The 19,738-nt window shown below is 36.1% G+C and overlaps 1 long non-coding RNA gene across 3 annotated transcripts; it reads right to left on the bottom strand.

Moving 5' to 3' along the window:
* Nucleotides 1-5,893: 5,893 nt before the first annotated feature.
* LOC146436229 (uncharacterized) lies at nt 5,894-17,899 on the bottom strand. 3 transcript variants are annotated; one of them, XR_014852891.1, is made up of 4 exons: nt 17,881-17,899; nt 8,943-9,053; nt 8,296-8,711; nt 5,894-6,832 (listed from the first exon to the last, which is right to left on the bottom strand). It is a non-coding gene; the product is annotated as an uncharacterized LOC146436229 (long non-coding RNA). The 3 variants fall into 3 exon arrangements; XR_014852890.1 differs by lacking the exon at nt 5,894-6,832 and having other exon boundaries at nt 7,863-8,711; nt 8,943-9,050; XR_014852889.1 differs by lacking the exon at nt 5,894-6,832 and having other exon boundaries at nt 7,863-8,711.
* Nucleotides 17,900-19,738: the final 1,839 nt, after the last annotated feature.

A 19,738-nucleotide genomic window follows, 5' to 3' on the forward strand; every position in this document is an offset into this window, starting at 1 on the left:
CTTTACATGAAAAATGAGACCAACGGCTTGGATTTGAACCCTTTGCAGAAATCACTAACACTGTCTTACAGAAAAGCCTAGGAAGCATTTAAAGCTGAGATTTCAGTATTCTTTCAGAGTGTTATGCAATTTAAAATTGTTCCAAATAATGTGTGGCAAACTTATACGGCAAAGTTTTGGTATCAAGAGAGGCTCACAGTCTTTACCTTGACCCATGAGCTTGTTCATTTAATTTCACCCTACTCTGCTGAGGAAGGGGAGTGAGAAAGTATTTTGGTAGGCTACTGGCAACCAGCAGAAGTTAACCCACCACAGGTAGCAATAGTAACACATGTAAGTATATTTGCAGCATTTTGGTGAATGGGTCTTGTAGCATTTAATACATTATTGCTTATTCTACAAAAAATTATCTGGTTTAGAGCTGAAAATATACTAGTCTTCTGTTTCTGTTAGAGATACTATTTCGATATAATTATGACTAAATTATTCTTTGCATTTTTTATTTAAGAATAGGCTGGAACTGATTTTCAAATTCTGTTTTTTTCCAAGACACTTGTAAATGATCTTGAGTAAAAAAAATAAGGTAGCTCCCATACATCATCTTTTCTTGAAAAGTGTGTGTTCTTTGAGTGAAAAAATTCATAAACTGAGCTGCCTTTGTTCAGCTTAATTTTCCAATTTTTGGAACCAATTTGATAAAAATCCAGCAGTCAACAAACAAAAAGCCAAAAACCCAGAACAACAACTAAGGAAATTGCTTTGAACTTGAGTGCAATGTATTGAATTTAAGTTTTTCTCAAATCCTTTCCTTTGAAACTCAGAGACACAAATAGTTCATACTGAAAATATTCTCTGTGAGCAATACCTATGTTTGGCATAATTTAAGTGGTAGAAATGAGGAAGAGGTCCTAACAAATTATTTCAACAGGGACTCAAGCAGATATTAGGAGCATTTTGTCTGTCATCCAGCAATTCTTAATTGAGAAAAGAGTACATTTATAGCCTTTCTTTACACAAAATACTTTTGTAAGAACCCTCCAACTACATCACAGTGATATTTCACCTTGATTTTGATAAAGTTTATGTAATTGTAACTTGTTTTCAAATTTGTAGTTCATTTGAAAGGTGTTTTATGAGCCTCTGCATGAAAACTCAATAATTAAAATGTTCTAACGAACAAAATATTTTTGAATGTTTCTGATTAATAGTTCTGGGTTTCATGTCCTCAAAGACTGGTGACAAGACTGCCCTGGAGATTTTTGTTTATTTTCAAAATCTGGAATACAATTTTGTTGTTGGTTGTTCTTTTTCGAAAAACATCATATCTCTACATGTCTGGTTAAAAACTTTTCATGTTACCTCCTTGAGACAAGCTGTTGATAAAGCTGTAATCCAAAGCCACTGCCCTTGGGCTGCCTGGATAGGACCTTCAGCCAGGAATATGAGAGGAATGAGGTGATTAGCTTTTTTTCTGTCCATTTTATATCAGTATACAATGAAATACATGATACCAGCCATATGAAAAATGTAATACATATTGCAGCTTCAGCAGTACGGGCATATCTTAATAGAGAGATTTAAAATTAACACTCCATGTGAAAAGAATGTAAGGAGTTTTTGCAGTGAGCTTGTGACTTGTTTTTAATAAACATCATAGTTAAACTGGCTTCACAGAGAGGTCCTTTTCAATTTTTGAAACTGTGGTTTTACCACTAAATGACTTTTGTCAATGCATTAATGCATACTGTACAAATACACCACTACCTCCCCTCTCATGCATTCAGTTTAAAAAGTGCTTGTATCAGTTAGGGTTTATTCTTAACTACCAAAAATCTCAACTTTAACAAGTATGTGATTAGTGCTAATGTTAATCAGCTAAACAAGTAAGAACTAAAGGTGTTATCAACTTCTCAGGGACTAATAAACTTATATGTTCTGATAAATAGAGTCCTCATAGTCTGAACAGACTGGAGAGTGATTCAAATAGAGTAAAACACTCCCTCCTTAATTTAGAGGATGAGAACAGAGCTGAAACTCTTATCACAGATAAGACAGAGCTTAGCTCTTGAGCAAATGCTAATTGTCAATGCCCTTCACATTAGGTACAGAAAGAAATGGCAATGCTGTTCACACACCTTTCAGTGAGTTTACAGCTATCTCCGTTGGAACACATCTGTAAGGTTTCAGTTCTGCAAAGAAGGTGCCTGTAGTCAGAACGAAATGAACTAGCCTTTTCAGTCCAGTCTAGGCTGACAGAGCTTGAAAGGACTTGGGACTCATTCTCTAAGTCTGAAGAAATAGATGAATAGGCAGATAACTAGTAAAATTAGGATAAACTTCACAGAGATTAGAGCTGAGGTAAGTGGTTGCTAAATGTTTGATACAGAACATGTATCTGAAAATATACAATTGTTCTTTAACATCCAGGTAATTTTATTAGTTTTCTTAGTTTAACTAGTTATGCCTTATTTTTCCATATTAGCTGATAATCTTCCTTAGAAAAAGAAATGTCTAATTTGTATCATAATATTTTACATCTAGAATATATTTTACATAATAGTTATATTGCAAGACACTTAATAAATGTTGTTGATCCACACTTCTTAATTGTAAAAATTGATAAAAATTTCACAATAAAATTTAAAATTACATGTACAGGGAATGTAATATACTTTAATTGTAAAAGGTCACTTAAGAAGCTACAATTATTTCTTTAGGATTCGTGAAACCTGAGCTGTGGTGAAGCAATGGCACTGAAGATTAATCCAAGAGAAAGTTATTTAAAATGTTCTGTCTTAGTGAACTTTAATGTTTTTTCACTATGAATTTTAATATGATCTTTCAACTTAAATATCCTTTTGTATTCAATAGTTCCTATTTGTCCCGGGTTTAAGAAACCACTTCTACTTTGTAATATCTGACAGATTTTCAGAAGACTTTGCTAGAAGAGCTTGGAAAATCTGACTTTTGTATAAACAGTGAGAAAAACTGGACACATAAATATTCCAATACCTGAATTGACTTCTCTTGCCCATATCAGTTTTGGAGATTTCCCTCCTTACACCCTAAAACTGTTTTAGTAAATCAAAAATGAACTAAGTTACTTAAGTTAGCAAGTATAGGTAATTATAAAAACCCTCTTTCTTATCAGAGTGAATGTGGCAATCATGGGAGTGACATTGAGCGTAATATCAACTTTGTAAATGTGGGAGATGAAAAAGCCAGTGCAAATCTGATGGAAGTTTGACAACTGGCAGCTACGAGATCACAGTCTATTAAAAGGAATTATGGTCTAATACTGTTGCCTGAAGGAAGCAGAAGGCAGGACCTTCCATTAAGAGCCCTGATTGCAGATGCTGCTATTCAGTTTTTCTCTGTGTATTTTTACTTTTCAATCTTTAAAATGATTATTTTTGAAAAGAGGTGTGCTCACCCATCATGAACTGTTTTTTCAACAAGTGAAATGTGTCACTGCTTCTCTTCGGTTTTCCATTTCTGTTCAGTAGTTTTCAAATTTGCCCAGGTCCATCTGTAGGAACATTTCTGTAATAAGACTGAGAATTCTTCCCAATTTCCTCACTTTAAAGTGTTTTCCTCATATTTATTGATATTAATGTGGAGGATTTTAAGACATTATTTCAGGACATACTCTAATGTTTGTGTAGGCCTTCAGATATGCATTTGTATCTGTAGTAATGTGATTTTCAGATTTCCATGTGGCTCTCCTTTGTTCCCCCGCTCTGTATGCTATTGGTTCATTTTGAAATATGCATCCTGCTGTACCTGAAACCCATTGGTGTGCACCCTTTGCCAATCTTCCCTTCAGACTCCCTGGGAATGGCTCCAGGGGAGAAAATCCCACCCCCTTCCTTCCCTTTATAAGCTGATGTCTGCATCTGCTCGAGGTCCTCATCTCTGAGCTGGCAGCCCCTGAACCTCGCTGCCTTCCTTTCCCCTTCTCCTCCCCTGTAACCCTCTCCCCTTACCCCAAATAAACCTCCCTGGCAGAACAGAGATGAGTCCAGGTGGTTCCTTCATCCCGCTTTATTTCCCGCTGAATTTCTGTGAATACGAGACTCACGCCACACCGAGCAGACCCCGGGGGCTGCCTGCCCTGAATCCGGTGGAGATAAGCAGCCCAGGGACCTCATTCCAGGGGGAGCCGGCTTCTGTATCCCCCCCCAGAGCCTGCTACATCATGTATCAGCATAGTTACTGGGAAAAAAAAGGGTTTCTGAACTCTGGAACTTATATATCTATGACATGCCTGAGTCAATACAGATGAGACATTATTAGGAGGTTTTTACCACTGGAGAGATTAGGAGTTAAACAGTTAAATCAGTGGAAAACTAGATTCTGAAAAGGGCAATACTAATCAAATTGCTTCAATTGTTTCAATGTCTGGCCACTGTGTAGAAACCAAGATATGGACTAACAGAAGACAAGCCTATTACACTGGCTGTTGGGACCATGCTTTTTCACAACGAATGCTAATTAAGCAGGCATAAAAGTACAAGATCTTTCTGGAAACATGAGATATTTTGTAAATATTCACTACTAGGAGAGTAAACTCATGAGACATTTTCAAGTCTTTTTCTACTAGTTAGGGTAGGAATATAACTATAAGGCTCCTCTGGGCAGGTCAAGCTTTTTAAGTATAATATTTCAGCCAGTAGTTAAGGCAGCAGTTAAGGCTGATCAAATATAATAAGGAGGTGAGAATTTGGGGGTTTTTAAATTTATAATTAAAAAATAAATCTATGTAATGCCTCTGCCAGCCTGATATACCATGTTTTAATTTTCTTTCAAAAAAAAGAATACTTAAAATTTCTTTAAAAGCTGTGAAGGCAAATATTCAGGCTTATGCCTTCAGAATTTAGTATTTGCATGGCTTCTCATGGACCAGAAAGTAAGACAACAATCAGTCAACCCTGAATCAGTTCCTTTCTGAATATTGCATGATCCTTTCTTAGTGTAACGTTGACCTTTAAGCTCATTTATAAAAGGATTCTATAAATCCTGTTCATCAGTGGCTGATATTATAAGATGAAAAAGAAAACAAATGTCTAATATAGATTTTAATTCTCCTAACTGCCTGGTTTCTTTGTCCAAAGGAGTAGCAACAAAAGTAATGTGTGCTTTTAGGTTTGTAAACTGATCTGAATGCTGAAATTAGGAGAAAGGATCTCTTTGGTTTTGAATGCAACCTGGTGGATTACTGTTTCTATGCTGTTTATTGATATACTGAATACTCTTTAGTGGTGCAAAAGCAGACTTGTGAATTCCCTACTTTACTAGATTAGTCTAGCAGAATACTTGGAAGTCACAGAAGTCTTGAGAAATTGAAGATGAATACATTTGAAAAAAAGGACAAAATGACATGTATGTTTAAAACAAATTTTGCCTATTCCTATACAAAATTCAAAAGGGCAAAACCAGCAGAAAATAGAAAAGGATCTAAAACAATACAGAACAGATAAGTGCATAGTGACTATTTCAAAACCCAGGAGCAGGTGAATGAATAGGGAGCTGATTGGTTTTGAAATGAGAAGCTCAGATGGTATGACTATAAATTACAAGGTACATAAAATGGAATGCAGCTCTCAGGGCTGAAGACAAACATGGTAATAGCATAGGGAAAGGAATTTTGAAAGCAATGGTGAGCTTTCACTTCTGTTGTTCTATTGTAAGGATACAAAACGACTATTTTTAGGTGCAACAATAGGGGCAGTAACAGCTAAAGTTGCTCTTTTCTAGTATTGTAAAGCAAAATACAAGAAATAGATACTTCTTTTTGCTTTAAATAGGTGCAATTTTAAGGTTTTACCTTTAAAAAGTAAAGACAACAGGCCACTGTTGGCTTATTGTGTTCATTTCAGACATTCTTCTTAACTTTGTGAACTTTCTGATCTTTTGGATAAAATTTATGAAAATACAAGTTTGGAGTCCAGGCATGAAAACACTGATGTTTGCTGATTAGAACAGCTGAAGTATTACTGAAACCTTGCTTTCCAAGTACCTCTCAGCTAATGTAGAGAGTAATTTATATAAACCTATTTTTGATGTACCTGCTAACAGGATTAGGAAAATATTTTATTTTTAACAAAGAAAAAAACTGTAATTAATTAAGATAATATAAAGTAGAAATTAGTGCAAAGACCCTGTGTCCATGAAGTTCTTTTTCTTCTTGCTTTGACTAGTTGACTTTTCCATGGATAGAATTTGCTCAATTTGTGTGACCTTAGCTGTAAGCTTTGGGGAGAGTAACCATGCTAGATGAAATTATCTGGAAAGAGTTGTAGCTTTTTCTTACTCTGGTGGTCAGCTTAACATCCTGAACTTTTTCAGTGTGAACTACAGCCTGAAAAATGTTCATATTTTTTAAATTCCCACTTGTAAATTCATTTTGACCATAAATTGAGCCACCAGGTTGGTTTAAATAAAACACTAATTTTGAAAACTATTATGAAAAATATTTTAATTATTACTTTTTGGGATATCTTAATTTTGGGGGTGGAAAACCTCAGTTTTGGTTCTCCTTTTCTACAAATTTCTATCTGGTCCATGGTTAATAAATAAAGTGCTATATTGATATGAGGGAATGTTCCTTCTTTCTAAGTAATATGGTTGTGCTTTCATGGTTCCTTGTCTTCTCCAATCTCTTCTCTTAGCTATATTTTTTCCCTTTTTGTTGTTATTCTTAACCTGCTGTATTCCACCTGCTGTTCAGCTATTTCCACTGCAGCAGTGTGGTCCTTTGGAATGCTCCAACAGTCATCTTCCATTCAGCTGGCAGACAGGTAAATTTTCTGATGGTGATGCTTGCAGACATCTGTGTGAAATTGGAGTGGAGCTTCTGTGAGATCATGTCAACAACCCTTTAATTTATAATTTCTGTAAACAGCTTGCCATTCTCACAATTATTCAGAGTAATTTTTTACATGCAACCCTATTTGAATATCTGTGGCTGAAATGCCAACAGAAGAAGAATTATTATTTATTCAATAATTAAAAAAATATATATATTGCGGCGGCTACTTCTGAAGTCATAACCAGAAGTGCTTTAAATGCCACAGGAAAGTTCATTCAGTGGGGAGAAGGGCTGTTTTGAGCAACACAGGAGATGAATTTGGGCTTCTGGAAGTCGACTCAGGCGAGGGGACGAGATGAGGTCTCTTCAGCTTTATTGGGGGTTACATAGGGGATAGGAGAGTTTGGAGAGACATCTGAAGAGCCCAGAACAAAGGCTCTGCAACAGGTTATAAGGGTACATAACTGGGTGGGTTTACAAGTTTTCAGAACAAATAGAAAAGTGAATACAAGTAATTTACAGTCTAAATTTACCAATGTCTAACACTGAGATATGCAGGCGTCGAGTGGTTGGGGAGAGATAACGGTCCATACTATCTGTAATACTTTTCTGGGAGGTTGCTGGGATAATCCATTTCTTCTTCACTTTCTTCTGGCACTTCTCCCATTTCATCCCAATCCTCCACATTCTCAAGGGCACTGAGCTCTATCTCAGCTGCTTGGGCCGCAACAATATATAATATACCCTAACGCAACATAAGTAATTCTTAGGATGAAAGCTTTTCCTATGCAAAATTGAAGAAGGGAATGAAAATTAGTGTGAGTCAAGTTCACACCAAATAAAGAGGAACAACTTGAGGTGCTGAAATTCATATAATAACTAAAATTTAAATCTATGAGAACAATAAAGATGATCAAATTTTTATTATTTCTGAAATCTCAAAGAGTTCACACTTGTGACGAGAGACATTTTGAATGCTGACATAGATTAATACTCATTTTAGAACTGCTTTGGCATCTAATGCATATGAATTATACACCTTAGAGTCACTGAGTTAATCCCTCACAGTCACAAGAAACCATGAAGTGATATCCTGCATATTGTATATCCTTTGTATGTTGTACTCTTTCTTTTATATCCTGCTTTAAGCTACTGTAAATATCCATGTTACAGATTAATTCCCAACAAGCAATATTAAAGTCACTACCAACACAGAAAATAAAATTTACCTCAGGACAACACTATAAAAAGAACAGTGATATCACCAAAGCCTTATGTCCTTGTAATACTAGACTTGAGATGGGGCATAGGGTTGTTTTTTTCATTTTAAAGCAGATTGTTTCTCAGACAATCCCAAATGTTGGACAGCATTTCATTCCAGAGAAGAATTCAATATAAGCAAAATTATATCTAAATTCCAGGATTTTTATTTTGTTAATAATCTAGCATAAGAGAAAACATAAAAAATCTTTTTAAATTCTTACTCTTGTGGCTCTGCTATGTTGCTGTTTAATCCTTTCCATAGTTTTCAAATTCTATCAGCATGCAATTTAGAACCTTTTAGTAGCAAAAAAGGCAAACCAAAAAATTTATTAATCTTCCAGATGACAGTGTTTCATTCATCCCTTGAGAGTTGACCACATGAAATTATTCAAATGAGACAAAATAATCCCAAGTAGCCAAATATCATGAGGTGTGACTGTCCTGTAGTTCTACTGGAAAGCACTTGGGGGTCCCAGTGGACCATGAGCTGAACATGAGTCAGCAATGCACCCTTTTAGTAAAATTATTTATCAAGAGAATAAGTCAGTGTTGAAATGGGTTCCCCACAGAAGTGGTAGATTTTCCTGCACTGGAAATATTCAAGGCTTGACTTGACCAGAAAACATTATCAGAGGCCCTGCAAACCAGATTGGACGAGATAATCTAGATTTTTCAATGACCCTATCATTTAAAAAATAGTAAGGGAACACAATTTATACTTCTAAAAATATTAAAATTAAAGTCTATAATGGCAGCCTCTTTCTGGTAAACATACTTTTCCCATTTGCATTTAACTTCTGCAGTAGTCAATTATCCATTTCATGATGTAAAGGATCAAAGAGTCAAGAATATCCTTTGCAATATTTACCTACCATCAAACTTATCCTGTCATGCTCAAATAGGTTTATGATTTCTTCTTAGGATCTTGCATCTTCTTGTTAGTGAGAAGCTTTCAGTTGAATTATGATCATCAATTCTACTGAAAGAAGAGAAAAGCTAGGTGAGATATTCTGAACGGAATGGATTTTTTTTACTACACGTGTGCACACAATCTGTGTATGATTCCATACATTCTTTTGGAGGAAGAAGAAAGAAGCTAACTCATTTCTACTTTTAGATCTAACAATCTTACAGGATATGTGGGAAAGATAGAAGGAAACACAGAAACCTTCAGAGAACTTTTTGTTGCACACTTGCTTAGGATGAGGACAGGGCTCAAGGTGAATATGTTATTGCCAGTCCTAAAAAGTAGAACTGGCGTATTAAAGAGAAGAACCTTATATCAAAGAGGAAGATCTTTAATAATGCTCTTTAGCAGCAACAAATTAAACATGCAAATACACAATCTCATATTATTTTACCTACTGTATATTTTGAAATTGTCTTCATGAATCAGTAGGCTATTTAATGGCCTTTCACTCCTGAGGCCACACTCCAAATTAAAACTGTTTTAGCTTTGAGAAGTAATCAATATCAAACTGTACTTTGGTATTAAAATTGCATAAACTTAGGGATCTCCATCTATGAGCTCAACAATCTTGCAAAATATTCAGACAAGACAAGAAGAAATGTTCTGGTCAAATATATGGAAGTTCTATAAACAACTCCGTTTTGTTCTGTGGATATAATGCAGAGATGACATTCTCCTACACACTTATTGTCATTTACTGCAAAAATACAACTTAAATGCTTTAAAATTTAGAAGAATAATTCAAGGAGTACTTTCAGCAAATGTGATTTTCATTGCTCCATTTTCTTCAGAGAAACACAAGACTTGAATATTAATGCCACCAAAGTAAAGGCAAAGTTGGTTGTGATGGGAAATCTTATTAGTAAACAAAAGCTGCATCTGAAAAATATTGTCATTAAAAGCTATGTAGTAGTTAATTGAGTCTGATATGAAATTTAGTGCTGGAAAGTTAATGACTAATGCAGCTATTTCACAGAGCTTGGTTACTGCAGGCTCTATAATGATCTCCTTTGCTTCATAGCAACAATGAAATTAACCTCTCCTTTGTCCTGCAGGTGTTGTGTTCTGATAATGCATATCCTTTACAAGTATGAGCAAATTATTTGCTTTGCATACAAATTGAGCATAAGCTGAATCTATATGGATAAGAAAATGAGCACTTCTTATATTTTTGAACTAGAGAATACACACTGGAATGTAACTCACAATTCAATAAGATGGCATCCTGGGTAACTTATAATAAAGAATATAGGTAGGAATTTAGATTATTATTGCCTTTCTGGATTTCTACTTCCATAATTCTACTGTTTCAAAACCTTACTGGAGTTGCACCCACAGGTTAGCAAAGCACCTCCCTTATTTCAGCTTATGAATTCCAAAGGACAGACAGTTTAAAGTAGAGTGGTCTGGAAAACAGGTTGAGGAGGTGAGGGAATGGAGGTAAAAGGAACGTTATTAGGATTTGATTATCAAGGTATCTACTGGATTAAAGGAGGCAGAGTGCATTTGTATTTTGGAATGGAGGATGTAAAAAGGAGCAGTAAAGACTCCCAGCATGATGTCAGAAAAACACTGTGAAAGTATCAGGAATGAAACAATATGAAATAACCCAGTATGACTGGAATAAGTAATATGAGAATTCACTGTACTCAAATAAAATATATTTTTTCTTTTTGTTCATTCTAGTGACTAAATTGCTTATGCATGTCTTATTGACTGTATTATCAAGAGATATATTTGCACTAGAAATTGAGAGAGTTGGTTATGGCTTCACCATGAGAATGAAATACCAAGAAAAGTCTGAGGATGCTTTCTCTTTTCCAGTTTTCCAGGATTCTATAGGAATGTGACAGGGGAGATGACAGATTAACAGATTAATTGATAACTTGTAACAGATTGTTGTAGTACTGTTCTTAATGTAGGCTATTCCAACTTGCTTCTTCCTCTTAGTATGAAAAGCAGACACGAGGAAAAGATGGGAAGTGCTTACTATGATCTCCAGAACGATGATTATTACTGCAGCTGACAACTCCAACCACTGCTATCAGTGAGACTCTGTAGGCCAATTCAGCCTGCATATTTAGAAACTACATCAGCAAGTCAAAAGCAACATAATAACAATAAATTTCAGAAAGCAGTATGCTTGACTTATCATTGCAAGCTCAGCCCGAGCACCCGGTTTCTGCACATGCCATAAAAGAGATGCATAAACTTGGGTATAAACAAATATTGATTTTTTTTGGATAGGAAGTACTTATCCAGGAATGACATTTTCAAAAACTAGCTTAGAATCAGAAAATGAGTGGGAAAACACTCCTTTATATAACCCACCAGTTTAACAGGACAATGCTGTATAATTCTTTAAGCCAAAGCCATTGATATATAACTGAAGAGGAAATTAGGTGCTGGGAGAAGAAGCACACAATACTGGAAATCTCAGTCAGCTGTTTTTCTGAACACAATTTTTCTGCTCAGGCTTTCCCTCCAGAGGTCATCTTGCCCAATCCCACTGCTCACAGCAAGATGACCTAAAGCAGATTGCTCAGGAATGTGTCCAGTTGGGCTTTGATTTTCTCCAAGGACTGAGACTCTACAGCCTCCCCGCACAACCTGTTCCAGTGTTCAACCACCTTACAGCTCTGAGCAACATGATCAAAAAAGTGACCTGAGTAAAAGATGTCTCAGCCCATGGCAGGGAGTTTGCCTAGCTTTAAAATGTATGATTTATTTCTTATTCAAATGTCTAAATTCCCCAAGCAAGGTTTGGACACTTTATTATTATATTTTTCCACCTAACAGCCAATTTTTTTTCACCCATGTGGTACCTTACCAACTGAGTTCTATTAGCTGTGGGGCATTTGTTTGTTTGATTGGGCTTTTTTTCCCTTCAGATTTGTTAATGTATGAATTTAATTGGGCAATGCAGAAGACACAATATTCTAGTGTCATATACAGACATTATATTCAGTAACCTCCCTTGCCCGGTGCCATCCATACTTTAACTCCAATCATGCAAAGATTTAATCATCATTAATTACTTTAGCTTTTTTAAAATGTCTCTATTGAATGTCCATCAGTATTTATCCATTTTAATCTATGAAAATGGTCAGACTGAAAAATATATAGTTATTTGGGCCATTGGTTTTACTTTATTAAACCAGATGTACAATGGCAGTTTCTTACCAGTCTTTTGGGATCTTTGGAGTTATTGAAACTGATTATTAATGGTGCAGAGACTGCATTAGCAGAGCCTTTTCCGATTATTGTTCGTAAATTATCTATACCCTGTGATTTCAAAGGTGCAACTTTATTAGTTTTTGTTTAAATTCTGCTTAATGTCTACTTGGAGGAAAAGTATTTTTTCCTGCAATCACCACTTACTTATTTCCCAAACTTAAAATAGCTTTTACTGAAACACTTTAGTCTTCTATGTTAGCAGCTTTATTATTTACATCTTATGGGAATACCTAAGAAGGGACCTAAGATTCATTGAGCCCTGGGTAGTCTATATGGATTTCAGGGCATTCCAGAAAGATAAGAAGGGATGAAAAGCACTAGTCAGTGTCGTGTTTTAAGCACAGCAGGTAAGTAAGCACTAAGAAACTGCTCTCTTAAAATTATGTTAAATTATAGTTAAAGGAAGTTAAAGGAAGTTAAAGCTACTTTCTCCATGTAACAGAAAATTTAGTTTTGAAAGTGAGAGTTATAGAAAGGAAAACCAAGAGAAGTGCAGAGCTTAACTACAGCAGAATAATCTCTGGAAAGGCCCATGGGATGGCAAGGAAGCTGTGACATTGTCAGTATTCCCTAGGCTTTGCGATGTCAGAGTTTAGCTGAGACTAGTGAGTGATGCCTTAGTGTTTTTAGAACTATTACTGTTTTACAAGGGGAGAAAGATTAATTTTTCTGAGGAAATTGAAATTTTGGTTGAATTCCTAGGTCATAGTTAAGGCAGTCTTGGTATATTAAACATAACTATGCATTTTGGATGATGTTTTGCTGTGTTCCCTGAGAATCATGTACTACTTCTATGAAGGGCTGTGTCATCTGCCTTGTTGACCTTTTCCTGACCGCAAGGTGATCCAACCATAAATATATGAATATTAAACTGGATGTCTTATCGAGAACATGCAATTGTGTCAGGTGAAGTTGCTTGCAATAAGCTGCACTTGCTACTTTCCCTGGTGATTTGGTTTAGGGATATTTTTATAAACGTATCCAAGGGACAGTTCTAGACATACTCTGAGGTGGAAAACTGTACAATTTAAGAAAAAATCCGGGTGGTGTTTTTTGTCAGGTTCACAACAAAATTTAGAAAAAAAAGGATTTACTAAATTGCAAGTTATAGTACTGGAGCCCTGCAATTGTCGCATTTTATCCATTAATAAAAGGTAAAAATGGGCAGTCTGTCAGTTAAATCTATGCTATTTACTCAAGTTCTAAATCTCCTCTCGGGTAAGAGAACATGAAATCCTGTTATGTGAGCAGATAATCTTGGTACAATGTATTTTAAATAAGACCAGAAAGTATGAAAATTTGTCTTTTGTTTTAAAGTCTCTGGAAACCAGATTGATTCAATAAACTTTCATCTTTCATTCACTTACCAGTTTGTCAGATCTACAAAATGATACATAAACAGAGCCATCTTTATGATCATCATTAGCATCATCATCATTAGCAACCCTAACTTTAAAAACTATCTATCTAACTATAGAAATACAGATTTATTGAATTCACTTGAAGTTACCTGTGAGATACTTCTCTATGGAAGAAATTTAACTGAAGTTTCTCAATAAAACTGCTGGATCTTGTTCCAAGGCATGGTTTCCTGATGCTTTATGTGCAAAGACTTCGGTAGAATATAATTCTAATCTAAATTTATTTTTTCCAATCTGACAGCTGGAAGGTAAATGGTGAAAATGTCTCATTAGAAAAGTCTGATAGGAGGACAATAGAGTAAAGATAGCTTCTCATTTATCCCAACAGGACGGCTTTAACTTTTTTTTTTCCCCAGACATTAATAGTGGCAGAAAAAGAAGTTATAAAACTGAATGCAAAAGAAAAACAATAAGATAAAAAAACCACCCACCTACACCAGAGAATACTGTGAAAAGTTAATAATGTATTGTCAAATTCTCCTCTGAGCTAAAACAAAGGAGTGCTTGTTGCACGACAAAGTTTCAGGTTTCATGTGAACAAAATGCAAGTTTTAGCAATTAGGGATCTCATGAGAAGATAATATTCTTGCCAGATCTTGATTTTACTTTTTTTTTATTTTTATTTTTAGTGATTCTACTATTAACTAGAGGTCCCTGACTGTAATTAATCACTTGGAAATGTGATGGTGCTATAGAAATAAATTACTCCACTATATGCAACAACAATTGCGTCTAAAATATAACTACAGTATATAAATTTGTTTGGAACAACTAATTCTACAATGAAATTCATCACAGGAGCATTTGCTGGTCATCCGAATCAATATCATTTCACTGATGATAATTCACATGTTACAATACTGAAGAGAGACATTTGTCATTTTCAGCAAGATGATATTTTGTGGATTTTTCTTTCATTCTTCCTCCTGCTACATTTATATCTGACTGTTTCCTAGAGCAGTGTCCTGCAACAGATGCTGCCAGAAATACTGAATACTTTCAATTAGTAGTTCTCTACTTCTCTGGTAGCTAAGCAACTGACCTGTGGTGAAGAATACATAATGATCTTGCGCATATCCACCTTAGAGTATCAGACAGAGCTAGACTTCAAAACATGGATTTGTTCACCCTTATTGATGACTTTGGCTTAGCTGTCTGTGAATTATAAAGTGTGTTTACTCCATGCTTAATGTAAATAAATTAAAAAAAAAAGAGGCTGTATCAGTATGTGGCTTTATCTTTCTCCATTCATTGAAATTACCATGCTAGTAGCAAGCAAACATACAAAACTCTATAAAATCAGGGTCAATAAGGATTTGAGATCATCAATATGCAATCATAATAAACCACATAACAATATTTTTGACTTTCCTTTTTTTCACAATTGTGAGTAATATGGTCTTGTTAATAAGGCAATGTTTACTTAATGGGAATCTGAGAAAAAACAGCAGCTGGCACAGACTTAATCCACATAAAAGAGAGTCTCCTAGTTGTCAAGGGGACGGTTGTATGAAAAAATAGCTGAAAAAATAACCTTATCCTTTGTAAAGCCTTTCAGCACATTAAATGAGTCTGTACCTCAGAGCTGGTCAGCACTTACTAGAATCCCAGATTCCAGAAAATGCCTGAGCGGTTATCGCCTCTCAGTTTTGTTTGATCAGAGGACTTGTTTATTCTGGTCCAATGAAACTTTCACAGTCCTAATCCATTTATTTATCACCTGTGGGAGACTGAACAATGTGAGGAGAATTGGGAGGGACTTCCCTATAGAGAAAACAACAGAAACTCTTTAAAAGCCTGGCCAAAAAACTCACAAAGAAGCCAAAAGAAGCAGAGTAAAAATATTAAACATTACAGGGAAAATATTGCAGTAGTTTAATTAGTTCAGATAAGAAACATAAGAACACTTTGGCCAACAGAGGCAATCCATTTGCAAACATATGAAACTTAAAGGTGAAGCTAATTGTCAAAAATCAGTTTGGCTCAGTAGTAGATTTTGCTCTACTTTAAAGAGTGTTTGGGTTTAAGTGTGGTTTGAACTATTCTTCAAGATAAAGAACACATAACACTAACTGAAATTATTTGGAAGGGTCTCTGAGATGTTTGTATCACTAATGAAAAGTATTCACCTTGCATACAGTGCTTCAGCAGCTCTCTGTTTTCAGTTAGCTCGAGTCCCCAGGGAGCTTTTAGGCATTGTAATCTGCTGTAAAATTAATTTAAAGGGAAGAGAAAATGTGAGTTGTCAGAAAGACTGCAGAAACTAACATTTACCTACTGGAAGTCTGTGAGAATGTCTCTAATACGTCATGATTCAGATTAGTAGTATTTATACTTCACTTGGAATAGCTTTTTTTTTTCTTTTAAATCACAAATATCCTACCAGTCCCTAAAATACCCTAATAATGACAGCTATAATTTTGTGGTGAGTTGATCCTGGCTGGACACCTGCCACCTAAAAAAGCTGCACTGTCACTCCACTCCTCAGCTGTACAGAGTAGAAAATATAAAACCAAAGGCTTGAGGGTTGAGGCAAGGACAGGAAGAGATCACTCACACAGTTAAGGTTACAGGCAAAATAGATAAACTTGGGCAAATTAGTTTCAATTACTGACAATAAAATCAGAGTAGGACAATGAGAAATAAAATCAAGTCTCAAAAACCCTTGCCCTCACCCTTCCCTTCTCCCCAGGCTCATCTACACTCCCCATCTTCTCTACATGCTGCCTACCACTGGCACAGCAGAGGTGGAGAATGAGGCACGCAGTTGGTCGATCACACCATGTCCCTATTGCTCCTCCTCCTCAGGGTAAGGACTCCTCACACTCTTCCCCTGCTCCAGGGTGGGCTCCTGCCAGGACCCTGCTTCCCCCTTGGCCACAGCCTCCTTGGGACATCCACCTGACCTGCTCTGTCATGGGTTCCTCCTCACAGAAGCCACCACTGTGGCCCACTCCCCTCAAACAAAACCTTGCTGCCCAAACCCAATCATAAACATTTATTTATTGGAACACACACCATCTGTAAAGCCTTTTTACTGTATGCTGCAATTGCAATTTCCTACTGGGAGTGTCACTACAGGTTTGACTTTTCAAGGTGTATATGTTCAGAACTATCATGTACTTTACTAGCTTTATCTAAGTATGTAAAAACATATAGCATGTCATGAAATAGAAAAACCCAGCAATCACACAAGCAAAATAAAACTGATTATTATTGATGTCTTTTTACAAATAAAACATATTCAGCCCATTAGGTGAATCAAATGTCCTCAGGAACTATACATCAGTAGCTTTGTAAGATTTTAAAGCCACAACATAAAGCAGAAAACATCAGAGTTTTCCATGGCTTGGCTCTGAGACAGTTTTCATTATCATTTGTGCGTCACAACATCTTTTCATATCGTTACTGAACAATTGAAATGAAATATGTGGCATCATGTCCTGTCTTTTACTAATTTTTGTAGATATCAGAATCTACATATATGGTAAAAATGCAAAAAGAAAAATAGTGTAACTAAGTACTCAAATTCCAGAATTAAAAAAAAAAAAAATCAAATAAATTCAAGTGTCAGAGAGTCTAAGACAGCTTTCTCTACGCAGGTGAATAAAAATTTCAAGTTCCTCTCTGCAAAAGCCATCTGAAGTTATATGGCATTTTAAAAATATTGAATTATTAAAAGAAGTCATTATGAGAAATATGAGAAGTTATTTCCTAAAGGAAGACATTTTCTTTATCCTAAAGCAAAGTGTTTAATTGGGGAACATTGATATAAAAACTTTCAAAAGGTAGATAGATCTGGATTCTATTCCAGTCTGGGACTGAGAGTCCCTCTGTGATGTGGGAAGAATAAATAAATCATGTGATTTCTCTTAACATCAGTAGCTCACTGCTCACCCTCATACTTTCCCAACAGTAATGGGCATAGGATATGTTAAATTAAAAAAAAAAAAGGGTTTGTAAGGGTACCTAGACTGCTCCTACTGCCTCTGCCTTATACAGAGAAGAATTTTGTCTTTCTGTGAAGGAAAGTGCTACCTTGTTGAAAGAACTTTGTCTGACTCCTGGAAGTCTTTGAAGTGTGATGGTGAAAGAGGAACAAAGTGGAACAAGTACTGTGATAGAGTGAAGGACTTTTCAAAAAAAAAAGAAAAAAGGAGAGAACAAAAATCAGCAACCTGGTAGGGGAAGAAGAGTGGAGAAGAAAAGCTGAAAGAAAAGTAGTCTGTATATGTATAATTGCAAGTAAAATGCAAAAGAAACCACTTAGTATATAAAAATCTCATTTAAAATAATATACAACTTTTACAAATTTTGTTCTCATTTTTGCTTTCAGTACTGCTAATTTTAAGGCTCATATTTTGTGATTAAGTGTGAAGAATGTAATTAATGCCATTCTGTCAAGTGTCATGTCCACTGCTGCCACCAGAGTGGATGTTCAGCCACCAGTATGTGGCTGTCTGCCTTACAGTGTGCAGATCACTTCCTTTCCCCAGCTGCTCTGCCCACCACGGGCGTCGTGGTGTTTCTCAGGGGTTTGCAGTAGCTGCTGAATAGTAAGCAATGGTGGCATTCTATGCTACATCAAATTATAGCACCCTACAATTACAGCACCTAAAAGGATGTTCATCAAGTCATTCAGAGGAGGGGAATAAAGAACCTAAAACATAAAATACTTTCCCAACTTTATTTAAATTTTCCTAAATTTAAACTAAGTCAAGGGTAAAGTTGTAGCTGTTCGATATTGCTCAGTCATGAGGATGTTGGAGTTGAACATTTCTATTGTATGCTCAGCATGATGATATTTTCCAGTAGACTTATTTGCCAGGACAAATCACAGAAAAGTATTGCTAGATGAGCAGCAGGAGTAAGTCGCAATCAGAGAAAAGGGAAAATTTGTTTTAGATTGGCATTAGCTATTAAGACAATATTCTTACATGTCTACATAGTTTGAAGTGTGGGAATGGGTTGTAATGAACCATCTCCATACATACATCTACATTCACACATACATCTGGATGTGATGACAACTCCCACAGAATAAGAAACTAATTTCTATAAAAGTCATTATTTTGAATTTCAAAGTGTTTTCTTAAAAAGTTATGATATTTGACAACTTAGGCAGAATTTTAGAGTTTCCTGCTTGGTAACTGCAACAGCATCCTTCAAAGCCTTTAACTTCACTTCCCATTCATTATTTCCTCAAGATGGTTTTGTTCTTGTGATGTCTATTTTGATTGATTTTCGTGGTTTAACTCCAGGCAGCAAGCAAGCACCAAGAAGCCACTAGCTCACTCCCCCACCTGCAGGATCAGGGAGAGAATTGGAAGGGTAAAAGCTGGAAAACTCAAAAAGCTGCATTGAGTCAGAGACAATTTAATAGTGAAAGCAAAAGCAGAGCAAGAAATTAATTCAGTGCTTCCCATGTGCCAGCAGGTATTCAGCCATCTCCAGGAGAGCAAGGCCCCATCATGTGTAACAGCGACTTGGGAACACAAACACCATCACTCCAAACATCTCCATCTCCCTTCCTCCTTCTTCCCCTCACATCATATATGGAGCATGATGTCAAAAGGTCTGGAATATCCCTTTGGTCAGTTAGGGTCACCTGTCCCTGCTGTGTCTCCTCCCAGCCTCTCATGCACCCCCAACCTCCTCTCCAGCCTGGTGCTCTGAAAAGCAGAGAAGGCATTGGCTTTGTGTAAATCCTGCTCAGCAATAACTAAAATATCTTGTTCCTGAAGGACGGCATCCTGTGGAAGGAACCCACGCTGGAACAGTTTGTGAAGAATTGCTGCCTATTGCAAGGACTCCTGTTGGAAAATTTCATGAAGGAGTCCTTCTGAGGAGAAAGGAGTGACCGTGTGTGTTGAACTGACCACAACATCATTCCCCATGCCCCTGCACTGCTGTTGAGAAGGAAGCAGAGAACTTAGGAAGAAAGTTGAGCCTGGAAAGAAGGGAGGGGTGGGGCAGAAGTGTTTTTTAAGATTTGTTTTCATTTCTCAATGTTTTTCCCTGCTTTAATTTGCAGTG

Source organism: Lichenostomus cassidix, chromosome 5 (genome assembly GCF_008360975.1).
Source record: "Lichenostomus cassidix isolate B80296 chromosome 5, HeHo_3.0, whole genome shotgun sequence".
NCBI classification, from domain to species: Eukaryota; Metazoa; Chordata; class Aves; order Passeriformes; family Meliphagidae; genus Lichenostomus; species Lichenostomus cassidix.